This window comes from Festucalex cinctus, chromosome 16 (assembly GCF_051991245.1).
Source record: "Festucalex cinctus isolate MCC-2025b chromosome 16, RoL_Fcin_1.0, whole genome shotgun sequence".
NCBI classification, from domain to species: domain Eukaryota; kingdom Metazoa; phylum Chordata; class Actinopteri; order Syngnathiformes; family Syngnathidae; genus Festucalex; species Festucalex cinctus.
In genome coordinates, this window is record NC_135426.1 from 3,933,972 (window position 1) to 3,949,914 (window position 15,943).

At 37.9% G+C, this 15,943-nt stretch overlaps 1 long non-coding RNA gene across 1 annotated transcript; it reads left to right on the forward strand.

Annotated features, from left to right (window-relative positions):
- Positions 1-1,264: 1,264 nt before the first annotated feature.
- LOC144004195 (uncharacterized) lies at positions 1,265-10,499 on the forward strand. Its single transcript, XR_013279232.1, has 3 exons — positions 1,265-1,802; positions 6,753-6,827; positions 10,133-10,499. It is a non-coding gene; the product is annotated as an uncharacterized LOC144004195 (long non-coding RNA).
- Positions 10,500-15,943: the final 5,444 nt, after the last annotated feature.

Consider the following 15,943-nt stretch of genomic DNA (forward strand, 5'->3'; position numbering starts at 1 on the left):
CATGGGCATGGCAACTTAGCATTAAAATTAGCATGCTAAGTTAGCATTAGCATGTTAACACATGCTAACCTAGTATTAACATGCTAACTTAACATTAGCATGCTAACTTAGCATTAACAATAGCATGCTAAGTTAACACTAGCATTAGCATGCAAAGTTAGCGTCATCAAACGTTTTTGGGGGGTGAAAATGTGAAATGAGAGTCTCAGTTTGGGTTGGCACCGATCTGACGAAATATGGAAATGATTTTTCTCCACCGGACAGCCATCAGGTTGCACTTATTATTATTATTATTATTATTATTATTATTATTATTATTATTATTGCATAGCCATGCAGATGAATTCCACGCCTTGAGGACTTGCACAACTCAATCAGCTACATATCAGTAACATGCATCCTAAGCAGGCCCTCGACTAGACTTTTGTCCAACGCAAGCCAAAACTCCAGTGCTATTTTAACAACCGGCTTTTTTTTTCTTCTTCTTCTTCTTCTTCTCTTCTTCTCTTGAATCCGGTCTATTGTTTGCAGCAGATCTGCGCTTAATCAGTGGATGTGCTTGTCGGGGTGTTACATGACGAAAGTGCACGCTCGCATCGCTCGATGGCGGCCTGCCCACGTGAAAATGAGGATATTGTGTCCTTAACCCGCTATAAGCCGAATGCACATAGGCCTTGAATTGCTTTCAGATTTGATTTCACAAATAGAAGACATTATCACAGTGTATCTAATTGTTCAATTCAGGGAAAAAACAACAACATACGTACATAAAGACATGCAGCAAACAACTGTACATGATAGAATAACATAAGCAAGGGGACTACGGTGTTTACAGCATGAAGTGAAGCATTCTGGGACTTGACAATTTGCATTCCTGTCTGGGAGAGTGATGTCATTTCGACCACATGAAAAACAACAATGGAGGAAGGTTGAGACGTTTGTGTTTTCAAGATGCAAATGCAGTCACTATATTCAGATTTTGTCAGCTTAAAGGGATACTTGACTCGAACGTAACTGGTAAGGCGTTACTTAATTTTTTACTTAATTTTTTACTAAGTAACGCATTACTCAAAAAAATTGTTTTCCAAAGTAACTAGTAGTCTAACACGTTACTTTATTCTACAAAGTAGTCTGATTAAAGTTACTGTCCAGAGATTCAATGCATTACTCCACATTTTCATGAAGAAGGCAAAATATCTCACTGTTGTAACAGTCACAAACAACTGCCGCTAACTATGAAGATGAGGCGGAAGTCATTGATCACCACACTGAATTCAGCCATGGTCTGGTCGTGAATGGTTTGCACATTCAAAACAAAAGTGATGATACTTTTACTACTAGTTTTATTAACCAACAGGCACACAACGCAACAAAAAAAGTGTACATTATGGACCATAAAAGTGGTAAAAAAAATAATTTATTTCCATCCTCAACTGGTCCGTGAAGCATTATGGGATGAGGTCGTCTCCGCCCTCTCGCCAGGGGGAGTGACGTCAGACAAGTCACGTTTTCAGTAGGGGTGGAACAAAAAAACGATTGACCGAACCATCGTTCGTCAAGGGGAGCCACCTTTTTTTGGGGGGGGGGCTACCGTCAACCCCATGCTCGCGACACGGCACGCGCGCGCACAACGAGTGACAACATGCAACTGGAGACAGTTAGCAGAAGCCGGTGCCGTAGATCTCGGTATTTCCCATGGCTATCGAGTCCTCTCGGTGCACTTGTATGTCTCGTTGGTACTGCGCGCGAGCCAAAAAGAATAACTCCCATGACGATCCAATGCATGGATTCAAACGACACAGGTATGTCACACAGCCAACACACCAGCTATGCTAAAAGCACACTGCAAGTATCTCATTTCTCAGTTTGTGGCTCCCTGTCAATGTCTACAACTAGCATGAGCAGCAGATAGGAGAACTGAGACGTGCCCGCGAGTACGTCATCAAACTCAAAATGAACGACAGCCCAAAAAACAAAATATAAACAGTAGTGATTCTGTGGTCATCATCGTGTCTCAGATTAAAAAAACAAAAAAGATGTCATATATTAACCAAAAATGAATGTGATGGCAAAAGAAAAACAAAAATTGTTAAAAACAAAAATTGTTGATTAAAAGGGGAAATGAACTTTTGGAAATATTTTTGCATATATTAAGTGGTTAAAATGTGTTTGATAGATTTATTGTTGCATAAGGTGGCTTCATATTTCGTTTGGCTGGACGGTAGGTTTATTTCATGTCTTAAATTTGTGTTTCTGAAATACTTCACAATGTGCACATATTCTGTTTAATTGTGTTGGTGTCTGTCTAAAGGTTAAATATTTATATTTAACATTAAATTATCAACCTTTTGTTTTCCTGATCCTTATTTTGAAGAGAAACCCCCCCCCCCAAAAAAAAAACAATTATAACTGTCAATAACTACTAATAAATATTTAAACTGATACATTTTTCAGTCATATCGCCCAGCCCTTTGTTGCGGTATATTTAAATAATTGATTCAAAATATAAAAATATAGAAGACATATTTGTTGTTGTTCTTTTTTAACACATTTGTAGATACTGTAAAAATTTGTGGTGTTTTAAGATTAATGTTTACAAGCAACAAATGTCACTATAAGTTTTGAATATTGAAATGAATCGTATCGAATCGAAAATTGTATCGTTCCCAGACTTAATCGAACCGTATCGAACCGTTCTGTTCTGAAAGATAATTGTTTTTCAATCGAATCGCAACCTGTGTATCGAGATACATATCGAATCGGCCTCATTTCAGAGATTCCCACCCCTAGTTTTCAGCATGCACGAATCGACTCAAGTGGAATAGCGGAACAAACAATAGAGGAATTAAGGGGATTTTCATTTTCAACCTGGATAGATTTTTATTTTTTGTTTTATAAAAAGTATTTACGTTACAAGAAGTCAAGAGAGACTGCCTATTTTGTTTTTCATAAAAAAAAACTTTAGTTTCATGTTAAAAATGCACTTTCAATAAAGTATTTGGAACTCCGTTTCTACCGCATTATTTTTATGTTGAGATGGTGTTATCGGCAGCTGCTGAAAGTAACTAAAAAAGTAACTTTTAATCTAACTTAGTTACTTTTAAAATCAAGTAATCAGTAATAGGGCTGCACGATATTGGAAAAACATGCGATATGCGATATACTTGCTGAACATAGCGATATCGATATTATTGCGATATTTAACATGTACCTCAAGAAATTACATTTGTATTACCTAATGAAAGAAAAACATTTTTCATGGGGCAAAATAAGCAACCTTCATGTAATCTTAGTTAATTAATTGTAATTATGTCTTGATAATTTTCAACTATTGAATGGCGATGCACATTTTAGTTAGCATCTGACTGGTCAAATTCATATAAAAAGCATAAAATTCCATATAAAACTTATTGCGTGCCTTTGTGATATGCATATTGCAAGGGCCAATATCGCGATATCGATATTTTTTCGATATATTGTGCAGCCCTAATCAGTAATGCAATTTAGTTACTTTTAAAACCAAGTAATCAGTAAAGTAACTAAGTTACTTTTTCAAGGTAACTGTGGCAACACTGATTATTTCTCATCCATCCATCCATCCATCCATCCATCATTCCATCCATCCATCCATCCATCTTCTTCCGCTTATCCGAGGTCGGGTCGCGGGGGCAGTAGCTTTAGGAGGGAAACCCAGACCTCCCTCTCCCCAGTCACTTCAACCAGCTCCTCCGGCGGGATCCCAAGGCGTTCCCAGGCCAGCCGAGAGACATAGTCTCTCCAGCGTGTCCTGGGTCTTCCCCGGGGCCTCCCGCCGGTGGGACATGCCCGGAGCACCTCTCCAGGGAGGCGTTCAGGAGGCATCCGAACCAGATGCCCGAGCCACCTCAGCTGGCTCCTCTCAACGCGGAGGAGCAGCGGCTCGACTCTGAGCCCCTCCTGGATGACCGAGCTTCTCACCCTATCTCTAAGGGTGAGCCCGGACACCCTGCGGAGGAAACTCATTTCGGCCGCTTGTATCCGGGATCTCGTTCTTTCGGTCACGACCCATAGCTCGTGACCATAGGTGAGGGTTGGAACGTAGATCGACCGGTAAATCGAGAGCTTCGCCTTTTGGCTCAGCTCTCTCTTCACCACGACGGGCCGATACAGAGTCCGCATCACTGCAGACGCTGCACCGATCCGCCTGTCGATCTCCCGCTCCATCCTACCCTCACTCGTGAACAAGACCCCAAGATACTTAAACTCCTCCACTTGGGGCAGGATCTCATGTACAGTGAATACCTTTAAAAAGTACTTTTTGTACTTGCTGTTGAATGATGATGACATCACCTGTGCTGACCAATCATGGCTCATCTGTTTTCTGGGCTTGGTCAGTAAACTGAGCCACGATTGGTCGTCAGATACTTCCTCAGCACAGGTGATGTCATCATCAGTCGACAGCAAGTAGAAATGTTACATTTTAAAGGTATTAATTGTACATGCGAAATAATGAAGTTACCACATTAATTATAGACAAAATATGAACGTTTTACGAATGAAAATGGCTCAATGAGTCAAGTATCCTTTAAAGGTACGTTGCACACGTGCTGTTGACAAAGTGTTATCTAGATTAAAGATACTGTACATCACTTATTTAGCCAATTATAGCAATAAAAAGTTAATATTTTGTCTATAATTAATTTGATACTTTCATTGTTTTTCACCTACAATTACTACCTTTAAAAACACATTTTGCAACTTGGTGTCGACTGAAAATGACATCACAAGGGCTCGGGTAACCAATCATCACAGCTCACCTGTTTTCTCGGTTTGGTCATGTGACATTCACAAGCTGAGCTGTGATTGGTGATTGGCAAAATATTGTTTGACTGCCAAAAATGGCTAAATAAGTAAAGTATCTTTAAAAAAATAGTACCGGTACATCATATGAAATGCCGACTTTCGCTTTGCAGATATTGATAGTACTGACGGAGGGAAAAAAAACAAAAAAAAACTTGACACGCTAGAAAAAAACTGACTGCAATTTTGAAATCAGCATCGCAATTTTAGTTTTAATCTGCATGAAAATGTAGTTCAATAGATATTTTTCTCTCCAAATTGTTCCCCAGTGTAATCGCTAGTGTAAATGAACATGAAGCCCAAAAAGGAACATTGGAGCATTTGCAGAATGGTGTCTTCATGCTGACACCTTGACTTAGTGCATCCTCCTTTCACCGTTCAAAGGTGAAGGATGAGGAAAAAACGCTCGCTTCCGTTCTCTCTGCCTGTCAGATGTTTTATTCATTTCGCAGCTTGGAGCCAGATGGAAGCGCTTTGTTACGCAAAACAAATTCTCAGAGAAAAGATACTGGCCGGGTAATGAAGACGAGGAAGTGGATCGTCAATCACTGCGAGGAAAGCTGTTGTTAGTCAGATACAGGATTATTATTATAGTTTTCTAATTTTTCATTTTAGCTTGTTTTGATTTCGTTTTGAATTTATTATTATTTTTTAAATTTAGTTATTTTTAATTAGTCTTCAGTGTGGTTTCCTTAGTTTTTATTAGTTTTAGATATTTAATAAATGTTTTTTTTAGTTTAGTTTGTTAGTTTCAGTATTAGTTTTTTTTTTACGTGTATTACTTGTGCACAATATTCAAAAACCACCATGGGAGGGATATCATCTGAAAGTTATTTTCTATTGGCTGCCGCGAGATGACGTTACTTCTGTGTGACACTTTCAAACGTCCTAATTCCGGTTCATATCGAAATAAATCGACTTCAAATCACATTTCAAATCATCCCCAAAGGCTCGTGCATGAAATTAATAGCCAAAGACGAAAACAAAGGACATTTTTGCTGTCATTACAGTTTAAATTAGTTTTCAGTGTGGTTTCATTAGTTTTTATTAGTTTTAGTTTGACGTTAAATATCAACTTTTCCCCAGTCATTTTCAATAGGACTGACATTGAACTTTTTCTAACTCCCACTTTCCACACGCCCACTTCCATACATACAACTGATCATCATTACCAGCTCTGTGATACTGCTCAGTTCTTTTGATTCATTTATCTTCAATTAAAACTTGGTAATTTTCACATTATTTATCTTTCAATTTGCTTCGGAAGCATTCAGCTCAGCATTCAGCTTTCAGCATTCCCACGCAATTTCTGGAAGCGTGGGAATGCGTCTGGTTTAATAAATGCTTTATTTTAGTTTAGTTTTAGTTAGTTTCAGTATTAGTTTTAGTTTTTTTTTTGTTTGTTTTTTTACATTTTTGCTATAATTATAGTTAGTTAATTTTGTCAACATAAAAGGTAGTTTCAGTTAGTTTTCGTTTTTTAAAAAGCATTTTCATTTAATTTCGTTCATGAAATTTTTTTAATTTTAGTTTTAGTTTTTTTGTTAGTTTTGGTTAACTAAAATAACCTTGGTCAGAGATGAGCGAAAGATTTTCCCCTGTGCAGCATAAATCCTCACTTCACCTTAACAACTGAAGCAGAGTGCGGTCAAAACTGAGCACACGTGACGACGAGCGTGTAGCAACGAGGAGTGCAAAGGTCAAAGATGCCAGACGACGGTTTGACATGGGAGACAGCGAAGGGCGGTTGGTTGGGGGTTGCGACGTTGTGGGAAGCGGACAGGGAACACAGCCTGGGACACATTACCCTTGGAAGGCAATCAATCTTTTCCTAAAATTCAGACGGGCAAACGTGTATGGGGACGCAAAATGCACATTGAGAGATCAACCTTCTTCAAATCTTTTGCTTTCAGGATTCTCCCTCCTTGACTTGATTGTTCCATCTCGACTTTAAAGCCAATTATGGATAATAGTTGGTGGTGCTCAAGGTGTGTTTTTGAGCTCTCTCGTGCAACATATGGCTGCAATTTCTACACTGTGTGTATGTGCACATGAAAGTGTGTGTGTGTGTGTGTGTGTGTGTGTGTGTGTGTGTGTGTGGGTGTGTGTGTGTGTGGGTGTGTGTGTGTGTGTGTGTGTGTGTGTGTGTGTGTTTACGTAGAATGTGCTGGGGGTGCATTTAGTTAGCATGCGAGCCTCCCTTGGACAAGTCACGACGGTCTGTGGTGCAGATGGCGAGATGATAGCCCTGCTGCAATCGAGTGCGGCGTCCCGCCTGGAAGCGTCCGGAATCCCAGGAAATATTCTTTTCTTTTTTTTTTCTTTTTTTTATTTGCTCATGTATTCGTCCGTTCACAAAATTGTCCGATTAACTTAACTATGTATTCCTATTTGAGCTGGCTAATGGCACAAGACAGCAGCTCAAATAGTGGTTAGCAAAAAAACATTTGTTGTTTACTTAAGTTGGACTTTTGGGGCAGGACGATTGGCCGAGTGATTCTGACGTTGTTCTTACCGTGCGTGCGTGGGATTTCTTCTCCCGGCTTCCTCTCGCCCTGCGAGTGGCTGGCGGTAAGTGTTTTTTTGCGCCTCTCACTCAGATGGCATCGGCTCAAGTTCATCCAGTCACCTTTGGAAAACAAGAATAATGAGGGGAAAAGTTGTCTTTAGACAAACTAGTGTTAATTTCGTCAACAAAAACACAACAAAAATAATTTCGTCAACACAGATTTTTCACTGGACTAAAACTAGACTAGACTAGACTAAAACCCTCATTAATGAACAATAACTGGGACTAAATCAGTATGCATTTTCATCAACTAATGAAGATGAGACAAAAATGTCCTTCACTTCATAAAAACGGGACTAAAATCGCTGGACATTTTAGTTCATGAACAAAAACGAGATGAAAATTACATGATTTTGTCAAATCTTGTCTGCTAATCTGTCACGTCTGTGACACTGTCATGCGACACACGGCACAAACACATGTGACAGACGGGAAGTGGACTCATGGTGAAGGGTTAAAACCTTAAAAACTATAACTTAATGTTCCAACAAAAATAATGCAACTGCTAACTAATGGTGGCTAACTTGCTAGCTCATAGCATGAAGCCATAGTAGTCACTGTAATTGTGTGTCAAGTTGGTTTTCATCAAAAAGATGAGAAAATTTGATGTGAAATAGTTTTAGATTAGAAAAGCTTCAATAAATCTGCTGCACAAAAAAATAAATAAATTAAAATAAAGGGGGTAAAACGATTGTCCCGACTAAAACTAGACTAAAAAGTTGACAGTTTTTTGTTGACTAAAACTAGACAAATAAAATGACGTTTTTTCTTGGACTAAAATAAAAACTAAAATGCCAGATTCATAGTTGACTAAAAATGGCCAAAATAAAAAAGGGATGAGGTTAACCAACTGGAATAAAAACTAACAAGCATGACTAAAATTGGACTAAAACTCAGACTAAATCTAAAAATTGCAGACAAAATTAACACAAATAAAAACAAAAACAACAAAACCCGGTGTTTCACTATGATCTAGCTTATTCTTCTTGGACTTATTTTTTTATTTTTTTAAACATACTCAAACTCTTCTTTCCCTTTGCTATCAATGGCAAAAGGCATCTTCCTCCCCGCTCTATGAAATGAAACTCGCACTATTGTCGTTCTCACATTAAGAACATCCGGGAAGACGTAAATGTTTATATTAGTCATACAGAGCTGGAAAGGTCTGCAAGAGTTGTGGGGTCCCGAGCAGAAAACTGGCACCAGTTCACACAAAGTTCCATCCAAAAGGTTTACAGCACAAATCTGTTTTATTGCCCACTTTTTTTTCCATCATACCAGCGAGCAGTCTAAGGGAGAAAAAAAAAAAAGTATGTTGTAAAACTTTATTTTTCAATGTAGTCTTATGGCCTAAATATCCAAATATTATTCATTCATTATCTAATCAAAAAACAAAAACAAAAACAAAAAAACCTCCTCTTTGACGAAGAAAAGACACAAAATCAGTCAATCATGACTGCTTGATGATTTTTCAACATATCATTTTGGGCTCCCTTCTTTAACGGTCCCGCCGGCTTTTCTGGCTTCTTCCTGTCATTCTATCATCCCGTTGTCATCTGATCCCTAAAAGTAAGGATGACGGCCTCAAAAACGTTTGAGCGCTTTCTGTCACTCAATACAGTTTATAAAGTGCCGCCACATCTCCTTTTTGTCTTTTCAACTTCAACCACAGACAGCTGGGATAGGCTCCAGCATCCCCGTGACCCTTGTGAGGAGCAAGTGGTTAAGAAAATGGATGGATGGATAAATCATGCTATTTCTACTAAGTACTGTCTTAAATGTTCTCCAATTTGGATCGTGGAAATGTATAGGATGGTATGGCGAGAAACGTTTCTTGGGAGGAGCAATATGGCGGCCTCGCCATCTCAAAAGTCTTGGCCTATCGGCTATCCAGTCATATAATATAGATCAGTGCATTACACTTACTTCTCCTTATCCGAGTATATTTGTCTTACAATATTTTGGCAAGCCATGCAGTTTCGTCAACTCTGCTACTACGAACATTGTTCCAAACAATGCATTATTTTAATTTTTGTTACATTTTAACCTTGTTGGAGGTACTGAACCTTACCTGTTTCCTATGTGCATTCACAGAACCCTTCTTTACAGAAAATGAATTCCTTTTTCAAATTTTCCTCAGAAAAATACAAGAAAAAAATGGCCTTTGATTGCACGTTTACAACGGGTACAATACATGCAATTAATTAGCGAGTTAATTGTGGAAATCTTACAATTAATTGATTGACAGCTCTAATAGTTCTAATGCTGACGTGTGTTTTAAAACAAGAAACTGTTTTTTTAAATTTCTCTCTCTGTGTGGCAGATTTTCAGTTACCAGGGTTCATCATATCCATACCGAGACTCGCTGTGCAATTCCCATTGCTAATAAAATGTGGTGTGCTTGCCGAAGTGTGTTGGTCAAAGCCCGCTAATCGGCTTGTCAAGTGACCGTGAACTCGGGAGTGTGTGGTCGCCGGCGTGGCTGCTGCTGCGTTTGCGCGACGTGTGATGTGTGACATTCCGGTCATACCACAACATCACGCCAGACCAGGAAGGGAGGAAGGAGGAGCGGCGTTGAAAGAGAGATGGAAGGGGGACGAATGTGGCAATTTGGGACAAAATGGGCTGGGGAAATTGTGTGGGGGAAAAAAACATAATTATTTTAGATGGATAGTGAAGTTGTCATGTTGCTGGGCTCTCAGTGTGTTTTTCCTTGTCTCACAGTGCCTGGTTGATGAGGGGGGCGTGTCTCCTTGCACCGCACCTGCACTGCATCAGCCATTAGGACTTTATAAGGACTGGGATTCCAAGCTGCCACTGTCGGATCGTTGCTCCGTCTGCTCACAGCCATAGCCTAGTGTATCTACTGTTTTTTCGTCTTCGCTACAATTCTATACTAAAGTACTTGTTTTGGGTCTACGTAAGTTTTGCTACGTCTCTTTTTGTTCCCACCTTTGAGTGGCGTGTTTTCATAGCTATAGTAATCTGTTACTTTCTTGGTTTGCGGTTTGTAGCCTTCGGGTCTTTTTGTGTTGTTTAATTTCTCTCCTTGCATTTTGCAAGCACCTTTTGTTAACCTTTTTCCCTGGCTTCTGTCCAGCGCTTTATGTTTATATTCACGTGTTTGGTGAATAAAACATTCGCATCCTCCTCTTTGTTCTGTATTTCTGGGATCCACTCTCCGGTCATACCGGAAACCTAACAGAAGTCATGATAAATAAACACTATTATTCAGTGATTTCAATTCGATATTTATTCAGTTACGGGTAGTCCTCCATTTACGAACACTACGGGTTCTGAGAGGTTGTAAGTCCAATCATATTCAATTTAAAGTTCAATTTTACAAAATTATTTTTTTTAATAAAAAGTGTAAAATATGTTAAAAATTAAAAAAATGAAGTATGTAATAAATTAAAAAAAAATACATTTTATTATTATTTTTACAATATTTGGTGGATGAAGAGTGTGCGCCATGGCTCCTGTGCCAGAGAGGGGAACTACAGTACAGTACTGTACCATCATATATGATGATATAAATATTTACTTGCAAGCGAAATACGGCATTTATGGACATCAGTCAGCCTTTGTTTGTATTGGTGAAACATTCACAAGTCGAATATTAGTAACTAGAGGATTACCGGTACCTAAACTAGTAATATAAATTATACGAGTAATTAGGGATGACAATATCTTGACATTACAATATTAAAACTCACGATATTAAAAGCAGCACATCTGTTAAAAAAAAGTCGGGCTGATTTCCATTTGTGCAGTTCTAGCACCCTCTGGTGGCTAGTTTTTAGTGCAGTTTAATTTTCACAAGGCATGTTTTGGCCCTTATATCTTTAAAATCCACGCTAATGGTCAGCTGAAGGGGAACGTAATATTTGCTTGTGAAGCGAGTCAATATGTGGAGGAAGTCAATGTGTTGTGCTTGCATTAGCAATTAAGTCAGTGCTTCAATATTAAGTATTTTTAGAGATTTAGGTTGTTTATATGCATTGTTATGTACAAAAGTACAATACTGTGATTTTTATAGTATTTAATTCAATTAAAAAAATTCAATAATTAATTTAATTATTTAACTTATTTAATATAACTTGTTTTTCACAGATTAGTAAGAATATCTGCTTTTGAGGAATTTTACATCTGTAAGTTATGACAGTGTGTGTGAATATTTATTTTTTTAAATAATATGACTCCCGAAACTCTAATTTTCTATTAGCCTATTACTCAAATTTTGAGTTCTAATGCAAGATCCCCCCGTTACCCATAATGCATCATATCCTTGCTCGTCCTCCATGCTCACTTTTACAAAAAAAACAAAAAAAACAAAACATCCTCCTCACATTGAACTGATAACTGCCTTTTATATTAAAGCTATAAAAAAGGTCCACTCTTGCTTTCAGGGGACTTTTTTCTTTGCTTTTTTTCCCAGCTCAAAATTATTATTTTTTTTGCTGGCCCTGGTCATTCTATTCCACGTTTCAATAAAAGTTGCAAGCCAGCTGGGATTTTTTGTTTTGCACATAGACTTGAGAGAACACGTCTTTGCAAAGTCCACTATACTATACTAACGAAAAAAACAACAACAACAATATTGTTTGTGCTTTTTTACATTACAACAATGCATATAAACAACCTACCTCTAATAATACTTCATAGTGAGGCACTTACTTGCTAATGCACGCACATATTGAGTTCCTCCACATATTGACTCAGTTCACAAGCATATTATGTTTATTTGACCATTAGCGTGGATTTTAAAAATGGAAGGGCCAAAACATGCCTTGTGAAAATTAAACTGCACTAAAAAACTATCCACCAGAGGGTGCTACAACTGCAAAAATGGAAATCAACCCGACTTTTTTTTTTTTTTTTAAAGATGTGCTGATTTTAATATCGTGACATGACGACGACGATATAGTGTGGCAGTTTAATATCGCGATATCGCCTTTATCGTTACATCCCTAATCGTTAGGGATGCAGTTTTTTAGTCCAGTTTAATTTTCATAATTAAATAATTAATAATAAATAATAATAATAATAATAATAATAATAATAATAATATTAAATCAAATAATAAAAAATAAATAATATAAATTAAAAAATTATATATATATATATATATATATATATATATATGTACAAAAGCACAATATTGCGTGTTTTTTTCTTATTTTAATGTGAGCTCATTTTTTTACAATATTGTGACCTTTATTGTATCGCAAACCTCCGCACAATATCGTGATAATTATCGTATCGTGACCTTCATATCGTGATAGTATTGTATCGTGATGTTTGGATATCGTTACATTCCTACTAATCGTCATCAGTTGAAAGTGCTTCAAGAAAAAATTGAACCTTTTCATTCATTCCCTATTTACGATTTGGGAGGGCCAGAAATTACACGAACTTCATGTTGCATTTCATGATTCGTAACCGTGCTATATCGTAGTTTTAAACAATTCTTTTATGGGCTTTTACATCTGAAGTTCAAATTAGAGTTGGGCATACATAGTTGACTAAAGTCACTAAACTCTGGTCGGTCGTCAGCGTTTGGGACGTAACTCCAACCTCAAAAAAGTGCCTGCGGATTCCTTCTTTTGCTACTTTTTAGGCCTTCCCGCGATGTTGAGAATCCCCGCTTGCGCACGATTGGAATTTACAGTCGGATGGGCCTGCATGCCTTCTAATAAAACACATGTGGACTTGTAGAGGAATGGCAGCTTTGAACGGGGGGGAGGGACGGGACGGCCGAGAACAGCCTCGCTCTGTATTCCAGCACTTAAGAGCACAAACACACACATCCATTTTCTGTGTACATATACACTTATACTTGTGTACAAGCTCAGTGCACATTCCTCCTGCTGTTTATTATTGTATCCTTCTTGTATACAGAATAAATTCGATTAGCGTGCGTTGAGAACATGGGCCCAAAAATTTTGACTCCTGACATTTGTTGCAATTCATCAACTTCTCCACTAGGTAGTGTAGCAATGCTCAAGTGTAGTCCTTCCCAAACGTTTTTTTGTTTTTTTTTCCTCCAAGGAACCCCTAAATACTCCAAAATCCCAACACATTGTAACGGTCACCTGTAGCCCTGCCCAATTGGTCGTTAAACTATACAAAGTGAAATTTCTGCAGAAATTCTGTGCTGAAAGCTGAATGCTAATAAGAATATTTCCCAAGCGAGATTTGAACCAACGCACGTGCATGTCTCCATAACGCTAGGCAAGTATTTAACATGGCTTGTTGAAAGTCATGGCTCATGGCCTACTTATATGTGAAAGTGTTAGCTGAAAGTACCCTCCATTCATTTAAATGGAAAAAATGGAATGGTATCCAATGGAAAAAAGGAAAAAAAAAAAATCACCCAATAGTGCCACCTAGACATGCAGTACCTGCCATTCATTTAGATGGAAAAGTGGACCTAAGATAGTATACATGTACTGTAATCAGTTAGCATAATTGACATGGATACATTTGCAATGTACAGTCGGAGGTGGGATTCGAACACGTGACCTGGTTACCGGACAATGCATTTTACCGAGTGTGCCCACTGAGCAGCATCACACAGCTGGTAATGATGAGAAGTGGGCGTGGAAAGTGGGACTTAGAAAAAGTTCAATGTCTGTCCCATTGAAAATGAATGGGGAAAAGTTGATATTAAATGTTGAATTGTGCAAATACTGTAAGTAATGTGGAATCACACAATATATACCCCGGGAGGCGTCAATTTTTGAAGCTAGTTGAAATTTGAACAACGTAAATTGGAAGTATTATGTGGGAGTTTTTACGCGGCAAAAAAGTGTGGAGAATAAAAATCACAATAACGTGGGGAATGCTTCAGCATTCCCACAATTACAAAAGAAATAGCCATACGAAGAATTAATCACTCACAATATATAGAACCAACAAATCCGTTATTCATTCCATTCAATACTCACGTAAGTTGCGTTACGTTAAAAATGCTTGCTTTGTTCTTGTTTGTGTTACCTTATTCTTTACTGCACAACTGATTTCTGTTTCATGTACAGCACTTTGTATACAGCAACGCCTGTTTTTAAAGCACTTTATAAATAAAGTTGAATTGAGAGCAGACAACTTCTCGATTGTTCCCCAACTGTCCCGTGTCATATGGTCGTACAGACGGACAAGTATGAGGGGGGGGGGGGGGGTGGGGGGGGGGGGGGGGGTTTGATGGACAAGAGGGGTCATATGAAGGCTAAATCACAGGCTGTATATTATGAGGATGCAGACAGATAATAAACGCTTGTGGGGGCGGGACTATAGGCTGTCCCTATGTGCACGCTATAAAATGCATAAAGTGGAGCCGAGTCGGGGGTGGGACGTGGGGGGCGGGGGTTACAGTAATGAGCGTCACGAGGAGTAAGACGTCTTTAATGACCGTGATGAGACTCAACATGGCAGCTTTATTGTTTCCATTAGTGGAGTTTTTTTTTTTTTATGTACAGTACACGGCAATCTTCAGTCTGCTTCAATTGACGTTATAGTTGTCAGCAAAACTCACAGGAATGCTCCTCTATGTATGTACAAAGCAAAGATATGAGCTAACCCCAGCCATTTAAGCACAATGTCCATATATGGACTTTTTTCCGTCAAGTTCTCACAACGATGACTTTATTGTTAGTCTCTTGTGACCCCACGCCGCAGGCCTTACCCTCGTGTGTCACACGCTGCCGCAGTGTCAATAATACGCAGCCTACATACATAATTGATCCGTTTCCATGGCGACGCCGAGGAGGAGGAGCTGACCTGATGCGCTCCAGAGTTGGCAGATAAACAGCCATGTGTCAACCTTGGCATTGATATATATATATATATATATATATATATATATATATATATATATATATATATATATATATATATATATATATATTAGTGCTGTCAAAGTAAAAGCGTTAATTAATCACAAAAAATTATCGCATTAATCATTGTATTACCACAGATTAATCACACTATTAATTTTGACCGCAGATTATCCTTTTTAGCTGACAGTGGATGGTTACATTAAAGGTAGCTGTTGGAGTTGAGCAATAAACATAACTACATGCATTATGCAAATTATTCAAATAATTAATTGATTAGAAAAAGCAGGATGAGCGTGTGCAGTGAATATAAATTTTTGAAAACGTCCTCATAACATTAAATGTCGAAAAAATTAACACATAACAGGCGCGCTTCAAATTTAGCGGGCAAAATATGTTGGGAAAAAAAAGCCTTTTTAAGTCAATGATTAATCATGATTAATCTAAATTCTAAGATGTGATTAATCTGATTTAAAAATGTAATCGTTTGACAGCTCTAATATATATATATATATATATATATATATATATATATGTATGTATATATCAGTGATGTCAGTTAGTGTTAACTAATTAATCATGCAGATTAATCACACTATTAAGCTTATTATCCTTTATCTTGACAGCAGATGCTTACGTTAAAGTTAGCGCAGGTTGTTTGAGGAATAAACATAACTAGAGTACCAACCTTATCATTTCC